Below are 11749 nucleotides of genomic sequence, written 5' to 3'. Positions count from 1 at the left end.
AAGGCTCCAATAGCGTCCGATAACCAAAGTCACAGTGAGTACAAAGCAGCGTGAGGAACACGAGCAGGTGCAAAAGGGGAGAATGAAAAGGCACCCTGAGGCGCCCCATTCCCCCTAGGTGGGGCCCTCGGACCCAGGCCCTCCGTGACCAGGGAGGGGCCCGAGGGACGACGCAGGGGGAGGGCCAAGCGCCCTCGCTCCCCGGCACCCTGAGAAAACAGGCCTGTCTGCCCAACGCCTTACCCTCGGTGTCCAGAACCCCTTACGGCCGCCTCAAAATAGCTTCTGACGAGACAACAGTCCTAACTGGTTCCGTCTGTCTGAATAATGAACCGTTCGACGTCATGGCACTAAAAATAACGATTTTCCAAAAAACGGAATAAGCCGCTGTCCTGCTCAGTCTCCGTCCCCTTCGGCCTCGGCGGCCGTGACCTTCAGAAGCGGAGGTTCACCCCTTGGTCTCCCCTCGCTCCGGCTTCGCAGGAGGCGTGTCCGCTGACAAGGGCTCTCGTGAGCGTGCGCACGGCCCGGGGTCCGGAGTTCCTGGGGTCCCAGTGTCCTGGGGGGGGTCCCAGGGTCTGGGGGTCCCGGTGTCCTGGGGGGGGTCCCAGGGTCTGGGGGTCCCAGTGTCCTGGGGTCCTGAGGTCCCGGGGAGGCGGGAGGCAGAAGCCCGGGGCCGGTACCCGGCACGGCCACTGCTCCGGGTTTGAGCGGAGGGAGCCGTGTGGATCCAAGGCCCCTCTGTCCCTGGAGCGTGGCCTCCTGCTTCCACTTTGCCTCGGAGCCCAGCCCTCCCGCAGGCCTCCCAGGGGGGAGAGGGCACACCTGCACCGGCTGGGACGAAGCCGCCAGGAGGGCTTTCGGGGAGGAAGGAGGGCGTCTCTGGCTCAGGGCTCCGGTGCCAGGTTGTCAGATGCTCTGAGCGTCTGCCTTGCCCAGGACTTGCCTGAGCCTCCCCTGCACAGGCCGGGGGGTGAGAGCCAAGGGGGGGGGGGGGGTGTCAGAGCCGAGGGGGCGGGGGGGGGGGGGGCGTCAGGGGGGGGGGGTGTCAGAGTGGTGGTGATGTCAGAGCCGGGGGCGGTGTGGTCAGAAGGGGTGGGAGGTCAGAGCTGCGGGGGGGGGGGGGGGGGGCGGTTAAGGGGGGTGTCAGAGCCGGGGGTGGGGGGTCAGAGGGGGCGTCCCCTGCCAGGCGAGGCCACCGGCCGTGCTCCTCACTCCGGGGCCTCCGTGCCCCTGGCTCGTAGCTGTGCTCAGGGACCACAGGCCCAGCCGCGTCTGAACTCCACGGGCCGAGGCGAAGGGCCGCGCTGCAGCCACGTGAACCTGAACCGCAGCTCCTCACCGGGAAGGTTTCAGACCGCCGTGACCGGCAGATGTGGCAGGAAAGGGGGCGGGGGAGGTCTGGGTGTGGGTGGGAGTTGCAGACTCCTGTGTGTGAGGACGGGAAGGCAGCCGGAGGCCACGGGGGCTGCCCACGCCCTGGGCCACGTGGGCACCGAGCAGAGGGGACAGGGCGGGGGGCGGGGGTCAGAGCCCGGGGTCAGAGGGGGGCGCTGCTCTGGGGGAGGGGCCCCAAGGCGGGGGACGGGGCCCGGCCTCTGAGCCACAGACAGGCGCCCACACCGGGACCCCACGCTGGCCTTCCGCTGGCCACTCTGTGGGCACCAGTTCCCGCCACGGGGACAGCCACGTGACGACGGCCCGGTCAGTGACCACGTGCACGCGCGAGCAGAGAGAGCACGCGCACGGCGCTCTGAGCGGCAGGAAATGACTAAAAACACCCCAACCCTCAGCCTCCACAGACACGGAGCCCCGAACAGGGGACCCGCCGAGTCTGTACCCTGCGGTGAGGCCGCGCTCCGGGCCGCGCTCCAGGCGGTCCCGTCAGGGCTCAGGCCCGGTGCGGGCTCCGTCCCGCAGGGCGCGCCGGAGGCGGCTGGCCCACGCTCCTCCCCTCATCGACGTTCCTCTCCCTCCCCAGCGACAGTCCAGGAAAGACGCTCCCGGAGAACAGCGCGTGGTCCCCACCGGCCGCCCACGGAAACACAAAGAGGACGCACTCGTCACACGGTGCCCGTGTAGCGCCCAGTTCCTAACCCGGGGCGCAGGGGAGGACTGTCCGGCAACAGCTCCCGGGGGCCCGCAGAGCGGGGGCAGCTCCGCGGGGCCAGCACCACGGGGAACGGAGACTTCATGGCGCTCCCCGGGCCCGCGGAGCTAATTTATAGACGAGTCCCGCCCCCGGTTCTGATTGGTCCCTGCGCATGCAAATGAGGCTCCAAAGTCTCATGGTGTGATTGGTCCAAAAGGCACTGTCCTGATTGGTCAGTGAAGTTGTGGATGGGCTATAGCTGTGCAGCTCTGATTGGATGGGAAAACTTTAGTCCTATTGGCTGAAATGGGATTCGGATTCCGGGCGGTCGGCCTTCCCCTGAGGAGCCGTGTGAGGCCTGTGAGCAATGGCTGCTGGGCGCTGTGTGGGGGTTTTTTCTAATATATTTCTATTGACTTCAGAGAGGAACATCCATGATGAGAGAGACTCATGAATCCGCTGCCTCCTGCTCGCCCCCCATGGGGATCCGGCCCGGAAACGGGCCTGTGCCCTGACGGGAATCGGACCCTGACCTCCTGGCTCACAGGTCGACGCTCACCACTGAGCCACGCTGCTCGGCTTCTTTGTGTTTTAAGTCTGAGCCCACGCAGCCACCAGGTGCCCTTCCGAGTGGGCGTCTTCATGCTCAGGGTCCACAGGAGCCGTGTCCAGACCGACCGGCCTGGCAGTGGGCGCCGCCGGGAGCTCGGACCCAGGGGGAGCGCGGACGGGAAGTGTGGCCCCAGGACATTGCTATATGGCCTTCCGTTTCCCGCTTCTCGTAAACATGCTTATGGAAATGCTTTCACGTGGAGTTTTGCAGGTAGATTATAAAACGTCACCAGATAACATCAGACAACAGCTCTAGCTGGTGTGGCTCATTGGATAGAGCGTCGGTCTGCGGACTGAAAGATCCCGGGTTCGATTCCCATCAGGGGCACGTACATTGGTTCCGGGCACATCCCCAGTAGGGGGTGTGCAGGAGGCAGCTGATGATGTTTCTTGCTCATGGATGTTTCTACTCTCTATCCCTCTCCCTCTCTCTCTAAAAAATCAATAAAATATATTTTTAATAAAATAAAACGAGAGCACAGTAAACAAGGGGTTCACGCCTGGAGAACCGCGTTTCTGAGCGTGTGGGTCTCACACAGACCGCGTCGTCATCCGGGCAGTTTTGTAACGACCGATTCAGAATAAACTTGTCCAGGAGCAGTTACCTGGGCGAGCCGCCTGCTGATCAGATTTTTTTTTTTTCCCCAATAATAACACACTTTTTTGAGCAGAAGGAAAGTGTTTTTACTTTAAGTAGTATTTTTTTTGAGTTGTGGGAATAAATATAAAGTGCAACTGAGCTGCAAAAACAAATCCAAAATGCATCTTTTATCCGTTCCGAGAGGGTTTTTACTTTTTAAACTTCAGTTCCAGGAGCAGCACAGGTCCTGCTGCAAACACACCCAGAAGGTTAGCAGGCAGGCGGGCGAGGCGGGCGCCGGGACCCAGCCCTGGGCGCCGGTGTTGGCCGTCGCGTGGGTGCGTGGCAGCCACGTGCCTCCGGGACCTGGGCCTGACTGTGGCCGTCCCGGCCCCGGGGGGCAGAGGCCAGGGGATCCTGGGAATTCACGCCCGGAACGTTCCTTCACCTTGAGCCGGGCAACCCCGGCGCTGCGGTGAGCTCCCTCCCAGGCGCCTGCTATTTTAGGCGTCACTCACTCCCCGGGGCCCACGGGCTGATTCATGTTCCAGAAACTGTTAGATCAGCATCGGCACGAGGCCCAGTGTCAGTGCTGGCAGAGGTCACGGCCCAGGCCCGCCTGCTTGCTCGGGGGCTGGGCCGCGTGGGGAGCGGTCTATCCCCAGCCCCTCAAAATGGGGTCAGGGCTCTCAAAGGACACGTTTAAGAACATGTTACTAGCCAAGCCCGGGCCGGTGTGGCTCAGTGGATAGAGTCCGGTCAAGAGCAAGTACCTTGGCTGCAGGCTCCTCCCCAGCCCGGCCCTGGTCAGGGCTGTGCAGGAGCAACCCATCAATGTGTCTCTCCCATAACTGTGTTTCTCTGTCTTTCTCTCTGCTGCTCTGTCTCCAAAAGTCGATGGAAGAATGTCCTCAGGTAAGGATTAAGGGTTAAAAACGCAAAAATTACTAATCGATCAATTCAACTTGGCAGTGTTTGTTTGTTTTCTGAGAAAGTAGGCCATGGCGGTGAGGGGAGGACACGTTAAGATCAGGCTGAAGGTGCTCGATGCCACAGCTGGAGACAGCACAGGCCGAGGGAACACGCCACCACACGGACCCGCCCCCTCTCTGGGCGGATGGTGTGCAGGAGGCAGGCGCTGCCAGGTGCGCGGGGCGTGTGGGGCTGTCGGGGTGGTGCCACGGCCCGGCCCGGGCCAGGGACTGCCGCTCACCTGGCGGGAGGAGCGCTGACTAACGCCTGGCACCCGGCCCGCTGAGCAGGAGCAGCTGTGGATTAAAACTGAGTACGAGTCGCCTGTGCGCCCTGCAGCCTGACAGCAGGCAGAGCCAGTGCCACGTGGCAGCCGGCACAGCGACCGGCACCCGCCGCCGGTCCCCGGTGCTGCTGTGCATTCGGAACTTACCAGAACGAAGCCGGCTCCACTGGGTGCCGCGCCAGCCTGACCATGGGTGAACTGGGGGGTGGGGGGGTTAGACATGACGGACAGAGAATAAAGCTGGGGCCAGGTGGGTCCCTGCCTCTCTGGTGGAGAGACAGCGCCAGGGCCTGCCAGCGAGTCTGTGTTTTACAGCCAGATCCCAGGAGGCAAAGTGAAGCGTGGCCAAGATGGTTAGTGTTCTAATCGACTCGATTCCACACACCTGAACGCTGTCATCCCGCTGCACTCAGCCACGTGGGACCACAGGTTACGGCCCGAAGGTCACACTCACACCACAGCCTTTGGCGGCAGTTGTGCTGGGACTCGCCGTGGCTGTGCCAGGAGAGGACGGTGCCTCCTGTCCATTCGTCCCAGGCTGGACCTGCCCACACGCCGGGGCCGCCCTCTCCACACGGACTGTGGTGGTCGGGCTGTGGAGTGGAATGTGTTCTCTGTGAAATTACTGTTTTATCATTCCAGGTGAATCAAGCTGAAACCGGTTTGGCTCAGTGGATAGAGCTTCAGCCTGCGGACTCAAGGGTCCCGGGTTCGATTCCGGTCAAGGGCATGTACCTCAGTTGCGGGCACATCCCCGGTAGGAGGTGTGCGGGAGGCAGCTGATCGATGTTTCTCTCTCATCATGTTTCTAACTCTCTATCCCTCTCCCTTCCTCTCTGTAAAAAAGTCAATTAAAAAATATTTTTTTAAAAAGGGTGAATCAAGACAACAATCCCAGGACGTCCGTGGTGGGGGGACAGCTGGCCCTCGCCTCCGGCGCCTCGGCTCCGCGGCGGCTCCACGTGAGGTTATTCACGGCAACGCGAGCATCAGTGCTCCGGCCCCACAGAGACCCTGGGGTCTGCCGCCCAGACACATGCCCCGAAACCAAAGGCACTGACCCTGAACCCAACCTCCCCCGCTCATCGGCCAGGCCTTTCCCTGTGCGGCCCTCGGCCCTGGGAGCAGGGGAGCCCAGACCCCCACCTCCGGCTCCCCGCGGCCTCACCTGAGACGCCCCCCCGTGCCTCTGCCCTTAGCGAGGGGCCCCCACCCAGCATGTCCCTCAGAGACTAGGTTCCCGCTGCGGGGCCGGTGAGAGGCTGGGGCAGGGAGGGAGAGCCCCGGGGTTCCTGGCCGCACTGGCGGGTGGCAGCCGCTCAGCACAGGAGGCGGCTGTCTCTTGGCAAACAAGTGAGAGGGCGAATAACCTGAGTTTCCGCTGAGAGACAGTGGAATGGCCTGCAGGAGTGGTCGGGTTACTGAGCCGCTCGGACCACGTCCACGTGTGGAGCCCGAGCCTCGCACGCACAGCCAGCGGCTGCGGGAGGCTCAGCGGCTCGGAGGGGGTGAGGCGGGGGCCCCCGAGCCCGGCCCTCACAGCCGGGACCCCACGGTGGAGCCCTCGGCGTCCCGGTCCTTCCCCGGTGCCCTGGACGCCGGGCGGGAGCCTGGGGCCGCCCCGGCCGGGTCAGCACCCGCAGCTCCTGCATGGAAAGGCGTCCGGCGATTTTTAACTGTGTTTTCTGAACTTACTCCTCTGCACGCTCTCCACGCTGCTGTTTAACAGGAATGTCTCTGCCCCTGAAGGCCTTCCCAGCCCTGGCCAGTGGATAGAGCATCGGCCCACAGGTGGAAGAGTCCCGGGTTCGATTCCGGTCAAGGGCCTGTCCCTCTGTTGCAGGCTCTATCCCGTTCAGTCAGGCCCACGCGGGAGGTCTCTGTCTCCCCTCCCTGCCCCTCCTAAAGAGCAACAGAAAAACACCCTCAGGTGAGGATTAACGAGGACAAACCTTCCTGGAAGTCCCCCGCCCCCCCCCCCGCCCCCTCAAACCTCCCCCCCTCCGGCCCAGCCTGCCTCCGCACGGCTCTCACGCTCCCACACGAAACACGCGTGCAGCCCAGCTGTGTTGCAATCGTCTGGAGTATTTTAGTAACTAAAACGCCTCCGGAATGTTCTCCCAGATGAGAGGCTCGGTTACCCCATCCGCCAGGAAGCCATTCTTCCACTGGCCTCGCCATCACACGGGGAGGGGGCCCGGGCGCAGACCACATCAAAGCGGCAGAGGCTGGGGGGGTGGGGGCCGGAGACCGGAGGCCGAGCCAGTCCTGCAGCCGCCGCCGGCTGTTCACGAGCAGGAGGCCTCGGAGCAGCGCCCGGTCACCCGGAGCCGGCCGTGCGGACGGACCCAGGGCACCCTGCCGTCCCCAGCACGCGGCCGCGACATCGCTGGGGGGCTCTCGGGGGCTCCTGAGGCGGGCTCTCTCAGGGGAAGAGACACACACGATCTGGCTGCAGCAAACCTGCCGTCTCTCCAGCCACACACACCCGTCGCATTGCGAGTCTGAGACAGACCTGTTTAAAACCGGTGTGGCTCAGTGGATAGAGCGTCGGCCTGCGGACTGAAGGGTCCCAGGTTCGATTCCGGTCAAGGGCATGTACCTTGGTTGCAGGCACATCCCCAGTAGGGGGTGTGCAAGAGGTAGCTGATCAATGTCTCTCTCTCATTGATGTTTCTAACTCTCTGTCCCTCTCTCTTCCTCTCTGTAAAAAATCAATTAAAAAATATTTTTTTAAATAAAGTGAACGGGATGAGTTTCCTGCAAGAATGTCTTCGCTCCAACTTCATCAAATGCATTTCATTGGCTTCAGAGAGGAAGGGAGAGGGAGAGAGAAACACCCGTGATGAGAGAGAACCAATGTCTGGCTGCCTCACCCCACCCCCAGGGGATCGAGCCTGCAGCCCGGGCCTGTGCCCTGACCGGGAATCGAACCCTGACCTCTGGGTTCCTAGGTCAGTGCTCAGCCCCTGAGCCAGGCCGGCCGGCACGCCTCCAACGTGTAACGAAGGTCCAGAGGAAGGGCCACCACCGACCCGGGCCGGGCAGGGGCTCAGGGTGGGAGACCCCACGCTGGGCTCCTGCTTCAGCCTCTCAGGTCGCACACGGGGACTCGGGGTTCACAGGAGCCACCAAGACACCCGAGCTTTAAAAACGCCATCACTCTGTGCTCATGGGGAGAAGGGGAGAATTAAAGCAAACGGACGTAAGATCAGAGGGCTCGCCCGAGCCGGCCAGAGAGGGATCTCCGTCCTCCCATCACGGGCTCGCCCGAGCCGGCCAGAGAGGGATCTCCATCCTCCCATCACGGGCTCGCCCGAGCCGGCCAGAGAGGGATCTCCATCCTCCCATCACGGGCTCGCCCGAGCCGGCCAGAGAGGGATCTCCGTCCTCCCATCACGGGCTCGCCCGAGCCGGCCAGAGAGGGATCTTCATCCCAAGGGGACACCCTCCTGGGGACGGAGGGAGAGGTTCCATCAACACGGAGATGTTGACGCCCGTATCCTAGCGACCAGGAACGGCCTGGGCGCGCCGGGCGGGGCAGGGGCCGCACCTGCTGACAAAGCGGGGATTAGCGGCCACGTCATCTGAGGTGCTTCACTTTGCAGGAAGACGTGAAGACGCCGAGGTTGTCTCGAGCTCGTTGCATGAGCAAGAGCCAGGTGCCTGGGTTCCAAAGGCGGCTTCTTAAAGCGGCAGCTTCCTTTTAGAGGCGACGCTAAGCGAGGCTCCCCGTGTGCTCCTGTGAGCAGCCGGCGTCCTCACGACATCCCTGACCCCAACCCTAACTCTAACGGCAGAACCACGCTCCGTGTCCGCTCAGCCCCACGTGTCCCTCTCCTCCTCCTCCTCCTCCTCCTCCTCCTCCTCCTCCTCCTCCTCCTCTTCTTCTTCTTCTTCTTCTTCTTTTAAATATATTTTATTGATTTTTTACAGAGAGGAGAGAGGGATAGAGAGCTAGAAACGTCGATGAGAAACATCGACCAGCTGCCTCTTGCACACCCCCTACCGGGGATGTGACCACAACCAACGTACATGCCCCTGACCGGAATCGAACCTGGGACCTTTCAGTCCGCAGACCGACGCTCTACCACTGAGCCAAACCGGTTTCGGCTTGTCCCTCTTCTTGAGCAGATGGAGAGATTGTCAATAGAGGTCTCTGCATTTACGTCTCAGAAAGGCTTTTAGGAGTTAAAGTCTCAGGGAGAATGGCAGGGAGGCAGGAATCAGCCGACACGACCATGGGACGTTTGGTAGAAACTTTTACTAAGAAATGCGCTGCGATACTTCACGTGCACCTGAGCCAGCCTCCCGCCCGGAGAGCCCGCGTGGTCACGGCATGTCGGCCCCTCTACAGACTGCCCGGTCCTAATGGCCAGTCCTCAACCCAGGAACGCTGCTTTTCCATTTGTGTGAGATGTTCGTCTGTAGTTTTCATGTGTGTATGCATGTGTGCGTGCATGTGCGTGCAGTGTGCACATATGTGTGTGTGCACGTGTGTGCTTGTTTGTGCATGTGTGCTGCCCGTCTGTCTGGTCTGACCATAGGCACTGCTGGCACACTCGGCAGGGAGCTCAGTGAGACCCTCCAGGCGGGGGCTGCGGTGGGCGGGGCCTGCTCACGCAGCATCTCTGTGTCTCTGTGTCTCTGTGTCTCTGTGCTGCAGGCGGCCCCCGAGTGGGTGTGGGTTCATGCTCCTGGGAAATGGCTCTGCTCCTCGGTGGCCAGTTCACCTGCAGGGCTTGTTTGCAGTGCCCATCGCTGCCCTCTGACCCCTGGAGCTCCGGAGCCATGCCCTCAGTGCCCTCTGCCCCCGCTCTCCCGCGGCCGATCTCCCCCTTTGCCAGGTCGCTGATGTTTTTAAAGACCTGCCTCCTCATTCCTCATGTTCCCTGTTACTTCTCTGTTTCCAATTTCCCCAATTCCTGCCGTTCTCTGTGTCCATCCTCCGGCTGCTCTGGTTTATTTTTAGCTCCTTTTGAAGTTTCCAGATGGAGCTGGAACCATTAAGTTGAAGGTTTTCTAGTTCCGTTTGAGATATAAATCCCCCACGGCCTTCACGTGTCCTGGTTATTACACATTCATGTCACTCCGTGTGCTTTCCAGTTGGCTCCGCTGACTTGCTTTGTGGAACCCCAGGGATCAGTTAGCCGTGTGTGTGTACATGTGCGTGCGTGTGTGTACATGTGTATGTGTGTATGTGCGCACGTGTGTGTGTGATGGTCTCCTTGTCTATTGCAGTCTTCGGTCTCACCTCCCTGCAGCTGGAGAGCCGGGTGCGTGGCTGCACCTGTCAGTGTTTGGAGAAACGGGAGTCACCATCGCAGGGCTGATCACACAGAAAACGGGCGGGGAGGGGGGCCTCATCTCGGGACGAAGGGCAGTTTGGCACAGAGGCTGCTCCCACGCCCGCACAGCCTCTCCGGAGCGTCTACTCCGGGAAGAGTGCTCGTGGCAGGAGCTCAACGGAAAAGGCCGGGCGCCAGCAAGGAGGGTTCCAGAGCAACCAGCACAGAGGGTTATGGAGCCGCCAGCACGAAGGGTCCGGAGCCGCCAGCACAGAGGGTTCCAGAACCGCCAGCACAGAGGCTCCAGAGCCGCCAGTACGGAGGGTCCGGAGCCGCCAGCACGGAGGGTTCTGGAGCCGCCAGCACGGAGGGTCCGGAGCCGCCAGCACGGAGGCTCCGGAGCCGCCAGCACAGAGGGTTCTGGAGCCGCCAGCACAGAGGGTTATGGAGCCACCAGCACGAAGGGTCCAGAGCCGCCAGCACAGAAGCTCCAGAGCCGCCAGCACAGAGGGTTATGGAGCCGCAAGCACGAAGGGTCCGGAGCCGCCAGCACGGAGGCTCCGGAGCCGCCAGCACGGAGGCTCCGGAGCCGCCAGCACGGAGGGTTCTGGAGCCGCCAGCACGGAGGGTCTGGAGCCGCTAGCACGGAGGGTCCGGAGCCGCCAGCACGGAGGGTCCGGAGCCGCCAGCAAGGAGGGTCCGGAGCCGCCAGCACGGAGGGTCCGGAGCCGCCAGCACGGAGGGTCTGGAGCCGCCAGCATGGAGGGTCTGGAGCTGCGGGCACGGAGGGTCCGGAGCCGCCAGCACGGAGGGTCCGGAGCCGCCAGCACGGAGGGTTCTGGAGCCGCCAGCGCGGAGGGTCCGGAGCCGCCAGCATGGAGGGTCCGGAGCCGCCAGCATGGAGGGTCTGGAGCTGCGGGCACGGCGGCTCCGCCACTCCGTCCCATCAGGGGGCCCTCACCCTTGTCCTGCAGGCCGGGCTCCACAGGGGGAAGGAGACCCCCCCATGGCCTCCTCCGTGCTATTAATTCCCCAGAGAGGCTAGCAGCGGGCGTGTCCCACTCAGCCCGTCAGCGCTGCCCACGCAGCCACCAGGGCAAACTCCATCCACAGAGCCAAACATCAACAGCACAACGAGTGACATTTCTATGGAGAGCCTCATTTTTTAAACTTAAATTTTTTCTAACGCCACTTCTTCAACGTAGACTCGCCCAGGCCATGGTGTTTTGTGGAAGAGCCACACTCAAGGGGCCAAAGAGCCGCCTGTGGCTCGCGAGCCACAGTTTGCCGACCACTAACCAAAAGCGTGACAATGGCATCTCACCGGGAGATGTCACACCGAGAACACAGAGGTGGGAACCGCTCGGGGAGCGGAAAAGCAGAGTCTGACACGAGGAAGTCCCTGGAGGGACTTGGCAGCAGAGCTGAGCAGACGGCAGACACGGCCCACAGACTGGAAGACGGCTGTCTGAGGCGCAGAGAGGAGAAAGCGTAAAGAGGAATGACAGCTCCTCAGAGACTGTGGAGCCCGCAGAGCACACCACCCGCCAGCAATGGGGTCCCCCGGAGGGACCCTCAGGGGCCGCCTGGCTGTGGTGTTGGCTGTGCCGAGCCAGAGGTTCCTGGAGATGACCTAAGAGTTCACCCCAGACCCTCCCGCTGGGGGCAGCAGGCACAGACAGGGCGGGCACGTTAGCCAGTTCCTGCTCACCTTCCACTCATCCCGCCGGGCGAGCCGGTCCCCGAGGACACAGCCCGAGCGGGTTTCCTGGAGCCGGTCCCCGAGGACACAGCCCCGAGCGGGTTTCCTGGAGCCGGTCCCCGAGGACACAGCCCGAGCGGGTTTCCTGGAGCGGCCGCCATGTGGGGGCAGCGCAGGCGAGGGCCCTCGGCCCGGCCTGCTCTGTCCGGTCACGTCA

This window comes from Pipistrellus hanaki (assembly GCF_964339955.1).
Source record: "Pipistrellus hanaki genome assembly, chromosome: 10".
NCBI classification, from domain to species: Eukaryota; Metazoa; Chordata; class Mammalia; order Chiroptera; family Vespertilionidae; genus Pipistrellus; species Pipistrellus hanaki.
Note: the sequence above shows the minus strand (reverse complement) of the source record.